The sequence below is a fragment of the Callithrix jacchus genome, chromosome X (assembly GCF_049354715.1).
Source record: "Callithrix jacchus isolate 240 chromosome X, calJac240_pri, whole genome shotgun sequence".
NCBI lineage: Eukaryota > Metazoa > Chordata > Mammalia > Primates > Cebidae > Callithrix > Callithrix jacchus.
The window spans coordinates 133,591,585-133,612,078 of record NC_133524.1 but is presented as its reverse complement, the minus strand read 5'-3'; the positions used below and the strand labels follow the sequence as shown (position 1 = coordinate 133,612,078).

General features: G+C 39.7%; 1 protein-coding gene and 1 pseudogene across 3 annotated transcripts in view; both read left to right on the top strand.

Annotated features, from left to right (window-relative positions):
- Nucleotides 1-15,720, top strand: part of RBMX (RNA binding motif protein X-linked) — a 65,703-nt gene extending 49,983 nt beyond the window's left edge. The window contains exons 10-11 of one of the 3 annotated variants that reach the window (XM_078364146.1): nucleotides 5,996-6,089; nucleotides 10,161-15,720. The gene's annotated coding sequence lies outside the window, so the exon portion shown is untranslated. Of the gene's footprint in view, nucleotides 1-5,995; nucleotides 8,056-10,160 lie in introns of those variants that run through there. The other 2 variants (XM_078364145.1, XM_078364147.1) reach the window with 2 other exon arrangements.
- On the top strand, nucleotides 1,485-2,028 carry LOC108589884 (small ribosomal subunit protein uS8 pseudogene; annotated as a pseudogene).
- Nucleotides 15,721-20,494: the final 4,774 nt, after the last annotated feature.

Sequence of the window (20,494 nt, the reverse complement as noted above, 5' to 3'; positions counted from 1 at the left end):
TTTATTGTCTCAATGTGAGGAAAACCAGACCTTCCTATTTGGATAGCCAGAAAAGCTGAGAAGCTACCCAGGACTCTTGGGTGGTTCAGATCCTTTTCTCACTCATTTAAACACTTCTCTTCCCTTTGCCCCAGAAATTTGCAGTACTACTACGCAGCATGTTTTCAGTTTAAAGCCCCATGTGTGGAGATGCGCACTGGCTACTGCATGGAATTTTGTATCCTGAAGACTTTGATCCTTTGATGGAGCAAGGATGTTGGTGTTCAGAAGATTATATCAGGGTATGGTGGCCAAGAGAAGCTGACTATCCATCATCCCCCCCAAATATGGATGATCTGAAGATAGAGGTTACTTGAATCCTTTCTTGTAAAGAGGAACTGGAAGACATTGCAGCTGTTCACTCATGAGACAGATGAGTCTCTCACTGATTTCCATCAGTGATTTGTTCAGATATTCTAAAACATTTATTGGCGTGAGTCCAAGGTCTTATAAAAATTGTCCTCTGTTTCTAACCACCTTTATTTTAGCTCTTTTACTGACTCTCCAAACCCAAGTTAAAGGAAAGGTAGGATGGCAGAAGCAAACTATTACTCAAATCTTAGCAGCAGCTACTCAGTTTTGGGATAATCTAAGAACAAAAAAGAAAAGAAGAGATTAAAGTCTGCTGTGTTCTCTGCTTAGTTAGAACTTTTTACTGAAGGTGAAATGACCAATCCAGAAAGGGAAGAAAGAAAGATGGAAAGCTCTATGTTGTTACTGCAAAAAGCAAGGGCGCTGGAAAAGGAACTGCCGAAGGACACTCTGGATGATGCAGCAACTACAAAGGTAGGAGAATGAGGAGAGCCTAGAACAAAGCTTTCAGCTAGGAAATACTTGCCAAATGATTCAAAATGGATAAATTGAGGGAATCCCAAAGGTGGGAACTAGTGGACTGTAATGTGTCAATAACTTTTCCCATCTGGTGACAGGTTAATGCAGGCTATGGATATTTGGGTCAGCCTTCTACTTGTCCCCTTTCCTCTGTAGTTCCTTTGATAGACATAGGTCCTTTGACTAAGAAACATGTGTTCTTCATTTCTCCTGAATCGCCTATAAACCTACTGGTGAGGAAGCTGCTGTGCAACTTAATAGATACCATATTTTGTCCTGCGGAGGAAGTGTCTGTGGAGCTTTTTGGGAAAAGGCACCTGATTTGGACACTATGTACTTCTGAAAGAAAAGAGGTATGGCAAAGAGTGGCAAAGATTCTTAGACACAACACCAAAAACAGGACCCATATGGAAAAAAATAAACAAACTGAACTTCATAAAAAATGAAAAAAATTGCATTTCAAAATATTCCATTAAGGAAATGAGAAGACAAGCCACAGATTGGGAGAAATATTGGCAAATCATATTTCTGATAAAGCAATTGTATCCAGAATACATTAAGAACTCTTACAACTCAATCATAATAAAGATAATAATCAGACAACTGAATTTAAAAGTAAGCAGAAGACTTGAAGGAGCATTTAATCAAAGGGAATGACAATACTGGATTAATTTGAGATACAAAAAATAGCTTATCAGCTTTCCGCCATCTTTCCGTGCCGCCACAATGGCACACGTGAATGTCCTGGCTGATGCTCTCAAGAGCATCAGCAATGCCGAAAAGAGAAGCAAACGCCAGGTGCTTATTAGGCCGTGCTCCAAAGTCATAGTCCGGTTTCTCACTGTGATGATGAAGCATAGTTACATTGGCGAATTTGAAATCATTAACGATCACAGAGCTGGGAAAATTGTTGTGAACCTCACAGGCTGGCTAAACAAGTGTGGTGTGATCAGCCCCAGATTTGATGGGCAACTCAAAGATCTAGAAAAATGGCAGAATAATCTGCTTCCATCCCGCCAGTTTGGTTTCATTGTACTGACAACCCCAGCTGGCATCATGGACCATGAAGAAGCAAGATGAAAGCACACAGGAGGGAAAATCCTGGGATTCTTTTTCTAGGGGTGTAATACTTACAAATAAAATGCCTCCTGGACAATATATATATATATATATATAATCTTACCAAAAAGGTGAACCATGGACATGTGTAAACAATATCCTTTGTTGAGAGCTCAATTAAACATAATAAAAGCAGTTATAAAAAATTAGAAAAACATGTAATCCCCATGCTTTGAAAGGCCGAGTTAGGAGGATCAGTTGGGGTTTGGTATTTGAGACCAGTCTGGGCAACATAGTGAGACCTTGCCTGTACAAAAAATTTAAAAAAATTAACCGGGTATGATGGCATGTGCCTGTGGGAAGGAGGCTGAAGTGGGAGGATCACCTGAACCTTGCACTTTGAGGTTACAGTGAGCCATTACTACACTACTGCACTCAAGCCTGGGTAACAGAGTGAGGCACCCTGTCTCCAAAAAAAAAAGGGGGAAAGTAATAAAACAAAGGATAATTTATTTATTTATTTATTCTTTCATGTGTAATGTGTAATCTCCTTTCTTTTTTTACTAATTTATTATACTTTAAGTTCTGGGGTACATGTGCAGATCGTGCAGGTTTGTTACATAGGTAAACACGTGCCATGGGGGCGGTTTGCTGCATCCATCGCCCCGTCATCTACATTAGGTATTTCTCCTAATGCTATCCCTCCCCAATCCCCACACCCTGTGCTATTCTTCCCCTAGCCCCCCACCCCCAGGCCCTGGTGTGTGAGTGTGATGCTCCCCTCCCTGTGTCCGTGTGTTCTCACTGTTCAACACCCACTTATGAGTGAGAATATGTGGTGTTTGGTTTTCTGTTCTTGTGTCAGTTTGCTGAGGATGATTGTTTCCAGCTTCATCCATGTCTCTGCAAAGGACATGAACTCATCCAAACAAAGGATACTTTAAAAGTATCCTACCCTGTAGGATTACACTTCCAATAAATAATAAAGGTAAATTTGAAAAAGATGGGGAAGCTCTATATAGATTTATATTGGTTTGGGAGAAGTAAATTAATTCATTGTCCCATCAACACCTGTAGTCCCTAATCCTGCAACTATTCTGATTTCATCATCGTTGTCTCATAAAAATTTTTTGCTGTTCTATATGTTCTGCCCGCCCTTCCTTTCCTTGCCTTGCCTCGCCCAGCCTCGCCCCGCCCCGCCCCGCCCCGCCTCGCCTCGCCCTGCCCTGCCCCACCCCATCTCGCCTCGCCTTTTTTCTTTCTTCTCCTCCCCTCCCCTCCCCTCCCCTCTCCTTTCCTTTTTCCTTTCCTCTCCTCTCCTCTCGTTTCCTTCCTTTTCTCTCCCCTTCCCTCCTTTCCTTTCTTCTCTTTTTTTCTTTCCACTTTTTCTTTCTTTATTTCTAAGTAGAAAAGTCTAAGTTCTTATTTGCTCATAAAGGAGTCTGATAGTTATGGCAGACAATTCCTCAAGATTTTGAGACTCCCATACTGTTTTCTCCAGTCATTTACAGAAACAGAAAAATTTGTTTCACCAGGAGGATCTATACTTTTTCAAAATATAGATGATTTTGCTGGTAGCCTCAGAAACTAAAGAGCAATGCAATACTAACACTTCGGCTTTGTCACAGTTATTTGCTTCACAAGGGCATAAGGCCTCACTAGACAAATCGCAACATTGCTTCTGTGAGTAAATTATTTCAGGCATTTGTGTTTAGATGTGGCCCTTAGGGTAGTACAGTCTAGGAGTTATCTCATTTTGCAGATCTAACAGCCGGATGTAGTGCTATGGTGGGAATGTTTATGTCTTATTCTCTCCCCAATTCAACTGTTGAACTCCAATCTCTAATGTGATGGTATTAGAAATGGGGCCTTTGGAGGTGATTAGGGTGTTGCCCTAATGAATAGGATGAATGCCATTATAAAAGAGAACTCAGAGAACTTCCTGGCTCCTTCCACCATGTGAGGACGCAACCAGAAGGCACCATCTATGAGGAAGTGAATCGTTACCAGACACCGAATTTGCCAGCATCTTGATCTAGTACTTGCTTTTTCTTTTCTTGTTTTTTTTTTTTTTTGAGACAGAGTCTCATTCTGTTGCCCAAGCTGGAGTGCAGTGGTGCAATCTTGGCTCACTGCCAACCTCTGCCTCCCAGTTTCCAGCGATTCTCCTGCCTCAGCCTCCCCCAGTAGCTGGGACCACAGGTGCCCCACCTGCCACCATGCCTGGCTAAGTTTTTGTACTTTTAGCAGAGACAGGTTTCACGGTGTTAGCCAGGATGGTCTCGATCTCCTGACCTCATGATCCGCCCGCCTTGGCCTCCCAAAGTGCTGGGATTACAGGCGTGAGCCACTGTGCTCCTTCCCATCTTGTACTTTCTAGCCTCCCAAAATGTGATTAATAAATGCCTGTTTGTAAGCTACCCAGTTTGTGGTATTTTGTTATAACAGCCCAAATGACTGAGACAGACAGTTTTGGTACTAATATAGTATTAAAGAGTAGATTCCAGGTTTTGCAGAGTGGGCAAAACCTCTGATGGAGCAACTGCATGATAATACTTCAGCTCTTCTGGATTGGTCCCTAGAATCTGAAGAGGCTTTTGAACAGTGGAAATTGGTGATAGCCTCTCTCTTAGCTTTGAAATGTTCAAACTTTGAAAAATTTGACTTGATTTATATAATATTCCTGTTCAAAATGATGATATAATAATGTTTATCAATTGGTAATATAGTATGGCTAACAGTGGCCCACTTAAAAAGCTTCCTAGCTGCAGTGACTTGTCACAGAGCCTCGGAAGCTTATGTTTTGTCTGCAATGAAGTCTGCATAAGCAGACGAGTTAATACCAGTTACTAGGACTGCAATTCTTAGCTCTGGACTAAAAATAAACACAAAAATATATACATAATAAATATATGTTTGGTGTCCGTTGTACAACAGGGAAAATTTTTTTAATACAGGATTTTTTACTTTAATAGCAACTAAAAAAAAATCACATGGAAAATTGATAGCTGTTTTATTAGGGACTTGACTCCTGCTTTCTCAGATACCAGTAGCTTATTTTGCTGACAGAGCTGTAAAAGCTGCATTTATTTATGTATTTATTTGTTAAAATTTTTTTTTTGAGATGGAGTTTCACTCTTGTTGCTCAGGCTGGAGTGCAATGGCGCAATCTCGGCTCACCACAACCTCCGCCTCCTGGGTTCAAGTGATTCTCCTGCCTCAGCCTCTCGAGTAGCTGGGATCACGGGCATTTGCCACCATGCCTGGCCAATTTTTGCATTTTTAGTAGAGACAGGGTTTCACCATGTTGGCCAGGCTGGTCTCGAACTCCAGACCTCAGGTGATCTGCCTGCCTTGGCCTCTCAAAGTGCTGGGATTACAGGCGTGAACCACTGTGCCTGGCTTATTTATTTTTTATTTTTATTTCTTAGATGAAGTTTCGCTGTGTCACCCAGGCTGTAGTGCAATGGTGCAATCTTGGCTCACTGCAACCTCTGCCTCCTGGGTTCAAGCAATTCTCCTGCCTCAGCCTTCCAAGTAGCTGGGACTACAGGCATGTGGCATCACACCCAGCTAATTTTTGTATTTTCAGTAGAGACAGGGTTTCACCATGTTGGCCAAGCTGGTCTTGAGCTCCTGACCTAAGGTGATCTGCCTACCTTGGTCTCCCAAAGTGCTGGGACTGCAGGCATGAGCCACTGAGCCTGGCTAAAAGCTGCTTTTAAAACATGGCTGGCTCCAAACTTAGAAGCTCCATTTTTTAATACAACAAGAAGCTTTTGTTCATTCTTTAAAATGTGCTTCACAAAAAGAAATGAGCAAATGAATTGAAAAAGGAATTAAAAGCAATTTGATTGAACTATGGGAATCACCTAACAGTAGTTCCTCTACTTCAGTCCCAGTTTGCTTGGTTACTGGTGTTGTGTCATCAACAAAATGATCTGAACAAAAGAGGAATTTTAAAGGCATTAGACTCTTATTAGGCTTACCAAAAAGATAAAATGATTCACAACATATTTAAGAGATATGCTTGTAATGTGTGCTGTTGATGTGCTATTCTTTACAGGCCACTCCACATATAAGTACAGGAAATTCTCTCTAACCAGCTTTACCAGTAACTTGGTGGCAGTTAGATTTCACAGAACTAATGCTTGTTAAAGGTAAGAGATATTGTCTAATTGTGGTATGCATGTTATTTGGATGGCCTGAAATCTTACTGTCTTCAACAGCTGATCTTCAATTAAGCCAGATGATCTACTGTACAACATTATACCTAGAGCCAATAATACTATATAGTACGCTCAAAAATTTGTCAAGGGGGTAGATCTCTTGTTAAATGTTTTTACCACAATCAAATAAAACTTAAAAAGCTCATGTTCGGAACAGAAAACCAAACACCACATATTCTTACTAATAAGTGGGAGTTGAACAATGAGAACTCATGGACACAGGGAGGGGGACATCACACACTGGGGTCTGTCAAGGGGCGGGGAGGGCAAGGAGAAGGAGAGCATTAGGACAAATACCTAATGCATGTGGAGCTTAAAACCTAGATGATGGGTTGATGGGTGCAGCAAACCACCATGGCACGTGTATACCGATGTAACAAACCTGCACATTCTTCACAAGTATCCTAGAACTTAAATTAATAAAATAAAAATAAAAATAAAAAGCTGATGTTCAGTCAGTGGTAAAGCTTCTCTTAAAACACAATTCCCACTTTTGGGATACCAGAGCACATTGACTAGGACAGAGGAAGTAATTTTACTTCTACCGTTGCCCAGGAAGTACGCCAAATGTTTGCAGATTCCTATAAGCCTCACTCACAAGTAGTGTAAATGAACCAAACTCTGAAAAACTACTTGTCCAAGATTTAGTAATCTAACGTGCTAAAATGGCTTATAGCTTTGCCACTAGCCTTGTCAAAAATTAGAGTGACCCCTGCAAGCAAGCATAGTATCTCTCCCTTTGAACTTATGGTTGGCAGGCCTATGACCTTGGATCTGAGACCATGTTCTGTACTCGATTTAAATGAATCCTCTCATAATCATGTTCAAAGTTAAAAGACCTTCTCTTTCCCCTAGACACCCGAGACTTAAAGTCATAAGGACTTGCCTAAGTCACTCTGCCACCCTTATTGAATAGGAGACTTCATCCACATAAAGGCATTTCAAAGGAAAGACAGGTTGTCACTCCATTGGGAGAGACCCTTTCAGGTGCTGCTGATTACTCACACTGGTATCAAAGTGAAGGGGAACCATAGGTGGATTCATGCTTTCTATGTGAAGCCAGCACCTCAGGAGGACTAGACAGTTGTTCCCACAAAGAACGTTGCTAGAGTAATGGATATTGGTAGTGAACTCAACTGAAAAGAGGTATTCTTTATTAAAAAAAATTTATTTTGAGACAAGGTATCACTCTGTCCCCCAGGCTGGACTACTTGACTGCAATGGCATGATGTTGGTCACTGCAACCTCTGCCTCCCAGGTTCAAATGATTCTCTTGCCTTGAAAAGATGTATTCCAAAAAATTGATTGCTATTCTCAGTACTACTCAGGCAGTGGTTATTCAAATCACCACAATGAAGAGTCGCTTTTATTGGAAAGCAATTATTATTACACCAAATTTCTGCACTCCCAGTATTGGTTCCTACAACACATATTTCCAATGAGCTCTCAACTGTACTCCCATTATGGATATACTCTGGATTACTGGCAGAGTACAAGTGAGATCATCATCATTAGTAATTTTTGATAATAACAAAGTAAAAGTAATTAGTATGCATCCATGGTACTCAAGTTCTAGCTTTAACACAAAAATGTTTTATTAACTGCCTTGATGGAAAGAATGACATAGAAAAGGAAAATATCTAATAGATGAACAGAAATCTGGCACCTACAGGTTACTAGCAACTGTAGAAGACAGATACAGTGTCACCACTAACATTGGGAGGCAGGTTTTCTGCAGTATGGGTGGATAAACACAGGAGGATGCCTGTTATTTATAGAGATTTAGTTGACTGTTATAATTATATAACTATTTACATCAATGGAAAAAATGGCCTATAAGATTTTTCCTTAAGGTTTAAAACATTAAAGTTTCTTGCATTGGAACTGAAAAAAAAAACAAAAAAAAACAAAATCACTGAAGTTGGCTGGTCACGGTGGCTCACACCAGTAATCCCAGCACTTTGGTAGGCCAAGACAGGCAAATTGCTTGAGCCCGGGAGTTTAAGACCAGCTTGGGCAACACAGTGAGGCCTCATCCCTACAAAAATACAAAAATTAGCTAGGTGTGGTTGTGTGTGCTTGTAGTTCCAGCTGCTTGGGAAGTCGAGGTGGGAGAATCGCTTGAACCCAGGAGTTTGAGGATGCAGTGAGCTATGATCATGCCACTGCACTCCAGCCTGAGCGACAGAGGGAGACCTTGTCTCAAAAACAAAGACAAAAAGAAAAAACTGAACCAAAAAAAACAAACAAACACAAAACAAATTAAAGTTGTGCACATTAAACACTAGATTCCATCTGTACTCTAAAATCAGTGCCTTGGAAGACTTTTAACTAGATGATGGCCATGGATGTCATTCTACTTCTCATCTTAAAAATAAATCATTTAGGAAGATGGCACATTCACTGAACGGCGTAAATTACCATGTAAATGTAATGTTACTCATGTAATAGATGGAAACTCAGGAGAAATTTATTGGGCCATCACAGAAAAACTCTTAATTAAAATTTGAAATTAGGAGGGTCCTGAGTTAATCTACTCTATAGGCTTGGGTTGGGCAAGATTTCATGAGGAATTACAAAATAATACTCCATAGTTAATCATTTGAAAGTGCAAGCAATAAAGACATCACAACAATTTGTAAAATTGATGTATGACTAAAACATTTTTTCTTTGCTAATCAAGACTTTGAGGCTTCTGCCATCTTTCCAGCCTGAGTTGGATAGGCACAGAGACACTTCTGGAAGGAACATCATGAGACTGCCCAAGGAGAGGCCCAAATCCAGTTCAAATTGGTATTGGTTTGTGATGGTGGTACTGGAAAAATTGCATTCATGAAACGTCATTTGGCCAGTGAATTTGAGAAGTGTGTAGCCACCTTGGGTGTTGAGGTTCATCATCTTGTGTTCCTCACCAACAGAGGACCTATTAAGTTCACTGTATGAGATACAACTGGCCAGGAGAAATTTAGTATATTGAGAAATGGCTGTTACATTCAAGCCCAGTGTGCCATTATAACATTTGATGAAACATCCAGAGTTATTTACAAGAATGTGCCTAACTGGCTCTATAGAGATCTGGTATGAGTATGTGAAAACATCCTCATGTTGAATGGCAACAAAATGGATATTAAGGATGGGAAAGTGAAGGGAAAATCTATTGTCTCCTACTGAAAGAAGAATCTTCAGTATTATGACATTTCTGCCATAAATGCCAAAAAGTAACTACAACTTTGAAAAGCCCTTCCCTTGGCTTCCTAGAGAGCTCATTGGAGACCCTAATGTGGAATTCGTTACTATGCCTGCTCTTGCCTCACCAGAGATTGTCATGAACCCAACTTTGGCAGTGTAGTATGAGCATGATTTAGAAGTTGCTTAGACAACTGCTCTCCCAGGTGAGGATTATGACCTGTAAGAATGAAGCTGAAGCCCAGTGTCAAAAGTCTAGTTTTATAGGCAGCTGTTCTGTGATGTCAAGTGGTGCACTGTGTGTGTCACTTCATTATCTAGCTAAGGGAAACATGTGCTCCATCTGCGGGATGCTGAAGGAGATGAATGAGTTTTGGAGTGAATGTGACAGTTTAAAAAATACCTTCATTGTTTGGACCTGCCTATTTATCTGTTTGGGAACACAACTGATTTCTTCTTGAGTTTCAAATGTAAGGCTGCTACAGTCACATCACAATATTCACTTGTGCCTGACTGACATAGAGATCTGGTACGAGTATGTGAAAGCATCCTTACGTTGTTCAGTGGGGAAATTTTGTTTGCTACTGTCATTGCCATTTCTTTTTGTTTAGAATCAGAATAAAAGTATCAGAATAAAATATATTTTCAAATATCTTTTATAAATCTGATTTAACTATTCAGTCTTGGTATAATATATTCAAAGGTTGTTTCCCCAAGGCAGATAGAAATTTCTAAAAATTTCACTTGATACAAATTTAGTAATTCTGATGTTCTATTATACGTCTAATAATTACTTTGCTTTGTATTTTCCTACAGATTTGCTGGTTTTAGATGGCTACAACTGCCCAGAGAAAGGAAAAAAAAACACAATGGAGAGAACAAAAAAAATTTTTCACGTTACTATTTTATAGTAACATAGGTAGGAGATTGTAAGGACAGATACAAATTAACAATGAGACTTAATTACCCCTGTTGAAAATAAGGTATGAGATTTCTCGCTCCTCCTTTCTTCCAGAATATTGACTTTATAAAACTTATAATTGTAAGTACTTCCTACTCTCTTTTAAATGTACATAAATGCTTTTGAAGACTAAGTAAGTCTTTTGCCATCTTTATGACCCACAAATGTCTTTCTCAAGAATGGACCTAAGAGTCATCTCTTTGAAATGTAAAGATCAAGGGATAAAGCACCCTCATTTTTTAGTTCCTGTGGGAGAGTAGCAGCCTAACTTTGGTGGCTATCTTACTCAAAGTGTCAGAATCACCTCCTGTCTTAAAGATATGAGAAGTTTATTTTTCCCCTGGATAAAGCCAAAGCTAACACAATGGTAATGGTAACTTGGTGTATTGGTCTGTTTGTGCTGTTATAATGAAATACCACATTATAGGTAATCTATAAATAACAGACATTTATTTCTTATGGTTCCAGAATCTTGAAAGTCCAAGATCAAGGAACTGACAGGTTTGGTGTCTGGTTGTTACTGGAAATGGGTCCTGATCTAGACCCCAAGAGAGGGTTCTTGGATCTTGTGTAAGAAAGAATTAGAGGCAAATCCATAGAGCAAAGTGAAAGCAAGTTTATGAAGAAAGCAAAGGAATAAAAGTGTGGCTACTCCATAGGCAGGGCAGCCCCAAGGACACTGCCCATTTTTATGGTTATTTCTTTATTATATGCAAAATGGGATAAATTATTCATGTCTCCCCTTTTTAGACCATACAGGATAACTTTCCTATGTTGCCATGGCATTTGTAAACTGTCATGGTGTTGGTGGGCATGTGGCAGTGAGGAAAACCAGAGGTCAGTCCCATTGCCATCTTGGTTTTGGGGGGTTTTAGCCAGCTTCTTTACTGCAAACTGTTTTATCAGCAAGGTCTTTATGACCTGTATCTTGTGCCAACCTCCTTTCTCATCCTGTGACTAAGAATGCCTTAACCTCCTGGGAATGCAGCCCAGCCCAGCATTGTTTTGCCCAGCTCCTATTCAAGATGGAGTTGCTCTGGTTTAAATACCTCTGACATGGTGAGGGCTTGATATCTGCTTCCAAGATGGCACCCTGTTGCTGAATCCTCTCTCTTAATTTTAGCCTAGAAAGACTCATGTTGGACTTCTACAGAACTGTAAGAGAATACATGTGTTGTTGTCGTTGTTTTTAAGTCACTAAGATTGTAGCAATTTGTCACTGCATCAATAGAAAACTAATAGAACAAGGCATTTCCCAATAGCTGAGTGCAATTCTATGGAGAAGGTTGCAGTTATAAGCTGTTAGCAGCAGTACTCCCAGGAACCGGAGGGTGGGTGCATTTGACATTAAAGGGGTGGCTGTGTCCACTATAGTAAATCTGCCTAATTCTGGGATGCGATTTAAGGAAACCTACTGTTTATGATTTTGGTTTCTTTTTTATTTGTTTATTTTGGTTCTCTTTAGGGAGCTGGTCCTTACCTCAAGGTAAAAAACATACTCTCTTACATTTTCTTCAAATACATTTTTAGTTGGGTTTTATACATATAATAATTTAATCCATCCCTTCCAAAATTTGTGTGTGTGTGTGGTAGGAGGTAGAAATTTACCTTTTTCCAGGTAGATAGCAAATTGTCTCAGTCTCATTTATCGAGGAGTCAGTCTTCTTTCCCTATTGATTTGAAACATTATGTCTGTCATAAACCTAATTTCCACAAATGCATGGGTTAGTTTCTGGGCATTAGTGATATGCTCACCTAATCCCAAATCAGCCCCACACTTATTTAATTATTATAGCTTTATAGTATGACTTGGTATCTTATGGGTAAAATTTGTTCTCTTTATTTTAAAAAATTGTCTTGGCTATATGAGGGTATTGGTGATGTTGACCCCATCTCATATATATGTATGTATGTATATGTAAATATATAGGTAAACAACTTTATTAAGATATAATTTACACATGTTCTTCAGTGGGAAGGACATGGGATTAACTGGGACAGGGCATGAAGGAATTCTCTGGGATGATGGAAGTGTTCATATCATAACCCAAATGATTTGGGTTACCTGAGTGGGTGCATTTGTAAAAATTAGTTGAACTGTACTTTCAGATCTGTGAATTTGGCTACACGTAAATTATATTTCATTTTTTTCAAATACAAAAATAAAACCTACTGTTAGAATACACCTCAACCTCACAGAGTAGTGGTTACCTGGGTAAAGGAAGAAAGTACAAGGAGCTAAAGTGAGTGCCTTACCTGTACTCATATCTTGAGATGAAGAGAGAGAGTGTATGTGTATGAAACGGAGAAAGAAATCATGCCCCATGCTCTAGTATTCCTCCTAATTTTTTTTTTTGAGACAGGGTTTCGGTATGTCACTTGGGCTGGAGTGCAGTGGTGCGATCTCAGCTCACTGCAACCTCTGCCTCCTAGGCTCAATAAATCCTTTCATCTCAGTCTCCCAAGTAGCTGGGACCACAGGCGCACGCCACTATACCTGATTAATTTTTGTATTTTTTTTTGTAAAGATGAAGTTTTACCATGTTATCAAGACAGATCTTGAACTCCTGAGCTCAAGTGATCTGCCTACCTTAGGCCCCCAAAGTGCTGGGATTACAGGCGTGAGCCACCGTACTTGGCCCCTCCTACCTGCTTCCTCATTCCATCTCATCTGGCTCATTTTACTCAAGCTTCCCACTCAACGTTAGTGTTCATCAGCATTTTAGCTTCTATCTTTGTCATATGAAAATACCAACGTTCCTTAAAGTGTGGCAAACAGGTCACGTATATCATAATCTCTTGGGCTCCTTGCTGAAAATGTAGACAGTACCTACCTCATAGGGCTACTGGGGCAACTGAATGAGATAATGGTTAAACAATGCTCAAAATGCTGCCTATGACAGAGTAAGGACCCCCCAAAAGTTCTGTATTTTTATTATTTGTTGTTGTTTATTGAAATAGAATATTGGAAGTTGATGGTGGAAAATTTTCTTTTTTAAAAAATTTTAAGTCTGGGATACATATGCAGAATGTGCAGGTTTTTTACATAGGTATACATGTGCCATGGTGGTTTGCTGCACCTATCAGCCCGTCATCTAGGTTTTAAGCCCCACATGCATTAGGTATTTGTCCTAATTCGTAGCTTCCCTTTGCTCCCCACCCCACACCCCCCAAGAATTTTCATTTTTACTAAAATCTTCAGGTGATTCTGATGCATATTAAGTTTTGGAACCACTGAAGAAATACTCCCTAAGGGATCTCATTCATATACATCACCTCAACTACTACTTGTATGGAAATGACTCTCAAAACACATTCCCAGATATTTCTCCTGAGTTCCAGATTCTAATATAACCAATTTCTTCTGAGTACCTCCATCTGCATAGCTCACAGATACCCTACAACTGAAAGATTTGAAAACATACTCAGTCTTTCCCCAGACCCCCTTTCCCTTCTTTCCCAGGCCTACTGAATGGCAGTTCTGCATTTCATTCAGCCGAACCAGAAAGTAAAGAATCATCTAGACTTTTCCTTCTCTCTTCCCATTCAACACCCATTTGCTGACAACATTCACTTTCTTTGATATCCATTTCCTGTCAAGCCTACCTGCTTTATCAGTCTGGGTTTCTGTTTCCTCATTTGCATCTCTCCGCTGTAGTCCAGGTCCTCTTCTCCCTCTCCTGGATTGTAGCAATGACAGTCAAATTGATCTTCCTCTTCCCAGAATATCACCAATTCTATAACACTCCTTTTGAGGGTGCATGAATTAAAGCTATATATCCCATGAGTCTCAGAGTATTTCATTCTTGTGCAAACACCATGGCATTTCTTTTCCCTGCTTACAAAAGTAACACTTTCTTTTGACAAGCAATAGGCAACACAGAAAGATATAAAGAACTGAATAAGAAAGTTAGCTGGACATGGTGGCGCACACCTGTAATCCCAGGTATTTGGGAGGCTAAGACTGGAGAATCGCTGTAACCTAGGAGGTGGAAGTTGCAGTGAGCCAAGATCATGCCACTGCACTCCAGCCTAGGTGACAGAGTGAGACCCTGTCTCAAACAAACTAAACAAAACAACAACAACAGAATTAGAATAATAAGCAACCATAATACCACCACCCAGAGATTAGTATTAATAACATTTTGTTTGTATTTATTTATTTTGGAGACAGATTCTCATTCTTGTTGTCCAGGCTGGAGTTCAGTAGCACAATCATAGCTCACTGCAGTATTTTTATTTTTATTTTTTTTGAGACAGAGTCTCGCTCTGTCACCCAGGCTGGAGTGCAGGCTTGAACCTGCCTCACAGGTTCAAGTAATTCTCCTGCCTCAGCCTCCTGAGTAGCTGGGATTGCAGGTGCCCACCACCATGCCTGGCTAAATTTTTTTGTAATTTTAGTAGAGACGGGCTTTCACCATGTTGGCCAGGATGGTCTCAATTTCCTGACTTTGTGATCCACCTGCCTCAGCCTCCCAAAGTGCTGGGATTACAGGAGTGAACCACTGCGCCCAGCTTTTATTTTATTTTTTTAATTAAAGGATAACTTGCATACTGTTAATCTCAATGATTTTTTACACATGAATAGACCTGTGTACTCACTACCCAGAATACTGCCATCAACACAGACAGTGCCATCATGCTCCCCCAGTCTATACCATCCACCAGAAAGAACCACTATTCTGATTTGTGTCATTGTAGATCAATTTGACCAGTTTTTAAACTTTATCTGTATGGAATTATACAGTATTTTCTCTTTTATGTCTGTCCTCTTTTGTTCAAAATTACATCCATGAGATTAATCCATGTTGTTGGGCATATCAGTAGCTCATAACTATTAACATTTTGATGTATGTCTTTTCAGAAGTTTTTCTATACACACTCAGGCACTAAAATAGTGTCTATGTTATGACCTTCTTCTCCTTTTCATGTCATACAGGAATGTATCATCTTACAATTGTTTTGTTCTGGTTAAAAAAGCAGTACATTCTTATTATATAAAATGAAATGCTATTGAAATACGTAATTTAAAAAGAAAAAGTCTCCCACAATTTCCCAGTACACCCTCAATAGCACTAACTTAGAGGAGGTCATGGAAATTTTGACTGCCATTTTCTTTCATTCAACAAGCTTTTATTGAGTGCTTTTTATGTGCTAGGCATTTTTCTTGACACTGAGGGTATAGCAGTAAACAAAACAAAGCCCTAGCTATCATGAAACTTACTTTATAGTGGGAGCTACTAGCAAATAAACGATTAACTATGTAAAATAATATCAGGTTACTGATCAATGCAATAATGGTAAGTAAAACAGAGAGAAAGAGTGATGGTGGATTTTCAATAGTATGGTCAAAAGAAGACTTTTTTTTATTTAGGGAGAAAGAGAAAGAAAAAGAGGGAAAAAGAGGAAAAAAAGAGGGAAAAAGAGAAAAAGAGGGAAAAAGAAATATTACTTCATTCCTAAAATGGGTATCACTAACGGCCGATCAATATTTTGTGTGTTTAAAGTGGATAATGTATATTTTGTGTGTTTAAAATGGAGAGCTCTACTGAGTTTATTTGTTCTGGTTCTGAGTTCAAGTCCTGGATATCATTATCAATTTTCTGTCTCGTTGAATCTAAATCTCATTATGGGTCTTATGTATCTGGGTGTTAAGATCTCTTATTATTACATTAATCCTTTTACCCTTGTATCCTTATAGCTTTGAAATCTATTTTATTAATTGTGAGAATTGCAACTCCTGCTTTTTATTTATTTGTTTTTGCTCTCCATTTGGTTTGTAAGTTTTTTTCCAACCCTTTATTTTGAGTCTTTGTATATCTTTAGATATACCATTAGATTTTGTCTGTATCTTTTGATTGGGGGATTTAGTCGATTTAAATTTAGGGTTACTGCCATTTGATATTAACTGGCTATTTTATCCTTTCGTTGATGTAAATTCTTTATGTTAATGCTCTTTACGTTTTGGTATATTTTTAGAAAGGCTCATACTGGTTGTTCCTTTCTATGTATAATACTTCTTTTAGAAGTTCTTGTAAAGCAGGCCTGGTGGTAGTAAAATCTCTAAGTACTTGCTTGTTCCTGAAAGATTTTATTTTTCCTTCAATTGTAAAGCTTAAATTGGCAGGATATGAAATTCTGGGCTGAAGGTTCTGTTCTTTAAGTATATTGAATATTGGCCCCCACTCTCTTCTGACTTGTAGGGTTTCCGCTGAGAGATCTGCTGTAAGCCTAATAGGCTTCCCTTTATGGGTAACCTGATCTTTCCCTCTGGCTGCCCTTAAGATTTTCTCCTTCGTTTCGATCCTGGTGAATCTAACGATTATGTGCCTTGGGGTTGGTCTTCTTGAGGAATATCTTTGTGGTGTTCTCTGTATTGCCTGGGGTTGAATAGTGTCCTGCTTTGCTAAGTTGGGAAAATTTTCCTGGATAATGTCCTGGAGAGTATTTTCCAGCTTGACTTCATTCTCTCCGTCACATTCAGGTACACTGATCAAACGTATATTAGGTCTTTTCACATAGTCCCATATTTCTTGGAGACTTTGCTCATTCCTTTTTATCCTTTTTTCTCTATTCTTGTCTTGTCGTTTTGTTTCATTAAGTTGGTCTTCGACCTCTAATACCCTTTCTTCTGCTTGATCCATTCGGCTGTTTAAGCTTGTACATATTTCACTCAGTTCTCGTGTTGTATTTTTCAACTCCATAAGTTCATTTGTATTCCTCTCTATATTGTCTATTCTTTTCATCATTTCATCGAACCTTTTTTCAAAGTTCTTAGTTTCTTTACACTGGGTTAGAACAAGTTCCTTTAACTCCCAGAAGTTTCTTATCATCCACCTTTTAAAGCCTACTTCAGATAATGGAACACAGTCCTTTTCCATCAGGACTTTTTCTGTTGCTGATGAGTCCTTTTCCATCAGGGCTTGTTCGGTTGCTGATGAGTCCTTTTCCATCAGGGCTTGTTCTGTTGCTGATGGGTTCTGATTTTGAGTATACTCGGCCTTCTTAGGCTGTTTTTTTCCCTTCATTGTAGATGAACAGGCTTTCTAATTAGGTTTCTGAGTCGACGTCCAATTTATTGATTCCCAGTGCTGGGATCCGAGCAACTCACTGTGGCGGCCTAAATAGCAGCGGTAAGACTGATGGTGCTCTTCTGCCCGGGAATCTCTGGTCTGGCTTCCCTCTTGAGTCCGCAACAAGCGGCTCTGACTTCCCGGAGCTCCAAACTCCGGTCAGTAGGGGAAGTGGTCCCGTTGGCTCTGCGTGAAGAGCTGCTGCGCCGAGACGCCGGCAAAACCACTGCAGGGGCCACAAGAGTCACGCTGGTGACCCGTGGGGCTCCTCCACTGGGAATCAGCTGATCCGTGAGTGACGAAAATTCGTCTAAAAGTGTGGCGTTGTCTCGTTCTCTGAGCTTTCACTGGGAGCTACAATCCCGAGCTGTTAGTGATCGGCCATCTTGGATCCAAAAGAAGACTTTTGAAAGAAATGATATTTTATGAACAGAAAGAAAAGCAAGTGCAGGCCGGGTCCAGTGGCTCACCTGTAATCCCAGCACCTTGGGAGGCCAAGGCAGGCAGATTACCTGAGGTCAGGAGTTTGAGACCAGCCTGGCCAACATGGTGAAACCCCATCACTATTTTAAAAAAAAATTAGCCAGGCATTGTGGCGGGAACATGTAATCACAGCTACTTGGGAGGCTGAAGCAGAAGAATCGCTTGAACCTGGAAGGTGGAGGTTGCTGTGAGTCAAGATTGCGCCACAGCACTACAGTCTGGCTGACAGAGCAAGACTCTGTCTCAAAAAAAGGAAAAGCAAATGCAAAGTTCCTGAGGTTGGGAACTGCATGAGTGCAGGGGGACCAGTGGAGCTGGAACAGAGCAACCAAAGAGAAGTGTAGTAGAAAATAAGGTTTGACATTCTGGACATGGGAACAGGCAAAAATTTCATGACAAAGACACCAAAAGCAATTGCAGCAAAAGCAAAAACTGACAAATGGGATCTAATTAAACTAAAGAGTTTCTGCACAGCAAAAGAAACTATCAACTGAGTAAACAGCCTACAGAATGGGAGAAACTTTTTGAAAACTATGCATTTGACAAAGGTCTAATATCTAGCATCTATAAGGAACTCAAACAAATTTACAAAGAAAAACAACTTCATTTAAAAGTGGGCAAAAGACGTGAACAGACACTTTTCAAAAGAAGACATACATGCAGCCAAAAAACTATGACTAAAACCTCAGCATCACTGACAATTAGGGAAATGCAAATGAACACCATGATGAGATATCATCTCACACCAGTCAGAGTGGCTATTATTAAAAAGTCAAAAATAACAGATGCTGATGAGGTTGCAGAGAAAAGGGAGAGCTTATATACTGTTGGTGGGAGTGTAAATTAGTTCAGCCTATGGAAAGCAGTGTGATGATTACTCAAAGAGCTAAAAACAGAACTACCATTCCACCCAGCAAACCCATTACTGGTATATACCCAAAGGAATAGAAATCATTCTGTCATACAGACACATGCATGTGTATGTTCATTCTAGCACTGTTCACAATAGCAAAGACATGGAATCAACGTAAACGTCCATGAATGGCAGATTGGATTAAGAGAATGTGGTACATAGACATTGTGGAATACTATGCAGCCATAAAAAAGAACAAGATCATGTCCTTTGCAGGAACATGGATGGAGCTGGATGCCATAATCTTTAGCAAACTAACGCAGAAACAGAAAGCCAATACTGCATGTTTACACTTATAAGTGGGCACTAAATGGTGAGAACACATGGAGACATAGAGGGCAACAACAGACTCTGGGGCCTAGTGGAGAATGGAGAGTGGGAGGAAGGAGAGGATCAGAAAAAATAATGAATAGGCACTAAGCTTAATACCAGGGTAATGAAAGAATGTGTACAACAAACCCACATGACATGAGCTTACCTATATAACAAAACTGCACATGTACCCTTGAACGTAAAATAAAGGTTAAAAAAAAAAAAGGAAAAGAAGTCTTGAAAATAGGCAAGGGCCAGACCTTGTAGGGCCTAGTAGTCTATCTAAGTCCTTTGAATTTTATTCTAAATGCAATGGAAAGCCACTGGAGAATTGAGAGCAGGTGAAGGAGATTATCTCATTTACGTTTTAAAAGAATTACTCTGTCTCCTGTGTAGAGAATAGACTGCATAAAGGAAATAATAGAAGTGGGTACCTCACGTGAGAAGCTATTGGCAGTGATCCCGGCGAGAGATGATGTGGCTTAGGCCAGGGCGGCAACAGGGGAGGAGGTGAGAGGAGCATTGATTCTGGACCTGTGTAGAACTGACAGGACTTGTTGGTTGCCTGGATACAAAGTGTAAGAGAAGGAGAGGCAGTAAAGCACAGCTCCAAGGTTTTTAGATTTGATGATTTCAGTATTCACATAGATCAATTGAACCCCCTTGCCTCTTAGTTCCTTTAGGAAGAACTGGCTTGATGCATGCATTGGGAGAAAAGGTTAGGTGCCCAATTTGGGTCATATTGAGTTTGAGATTAGATCATCCAAATGGAGATAGTGAGTAGACAATGGAAATATGACTCTAGAGTTCAAAGTAGAGGTCAGGGCTGGGGATTTACTGCCATGAAACTGGATGAAATCACCCAGGGAGTGAATGTAGATAGAAAAGTGAAGCTGCCCAGGGCCTGAGCCCTAGAGCACTCCTATGTTTAATAATCTGAAAGAAGAGGAGAAACTGGCAAAAGAGACAAACGGAAACCAAGGAGGCCAAAGGAAAACTGTGTGGGGTCATGGAAGCCAAATGAAAAATCTGTTTCAAACAGAGCCACTGCTAGGCCATATTATTCCTGTGTGAAAACAAAACAATACAAACCAAAAGCCCTTATCTATTCCTCAAGTAGAAGGAAATAATTAGTATTCTATTTATTTTCTAATAAGAAGGATTGCAAAAACTATATATTCATTTTGTATAAATTGTACGAATATTGAACACAAAAGTATAGACAATCCCAAAATGTAATCACATTTAGGAATTCAAAGCCACCAAGCTATAATAATTTATTATAAAATAGTTTCACATCTTGCTTTTATCAAAACAAAATTCTTCATGGCAGTTTCAATGCTCGCTTGCTCTGTTTCTATCAAATAATCACTATATATGACAGTCTTTCTTTTAACATTGTACATAT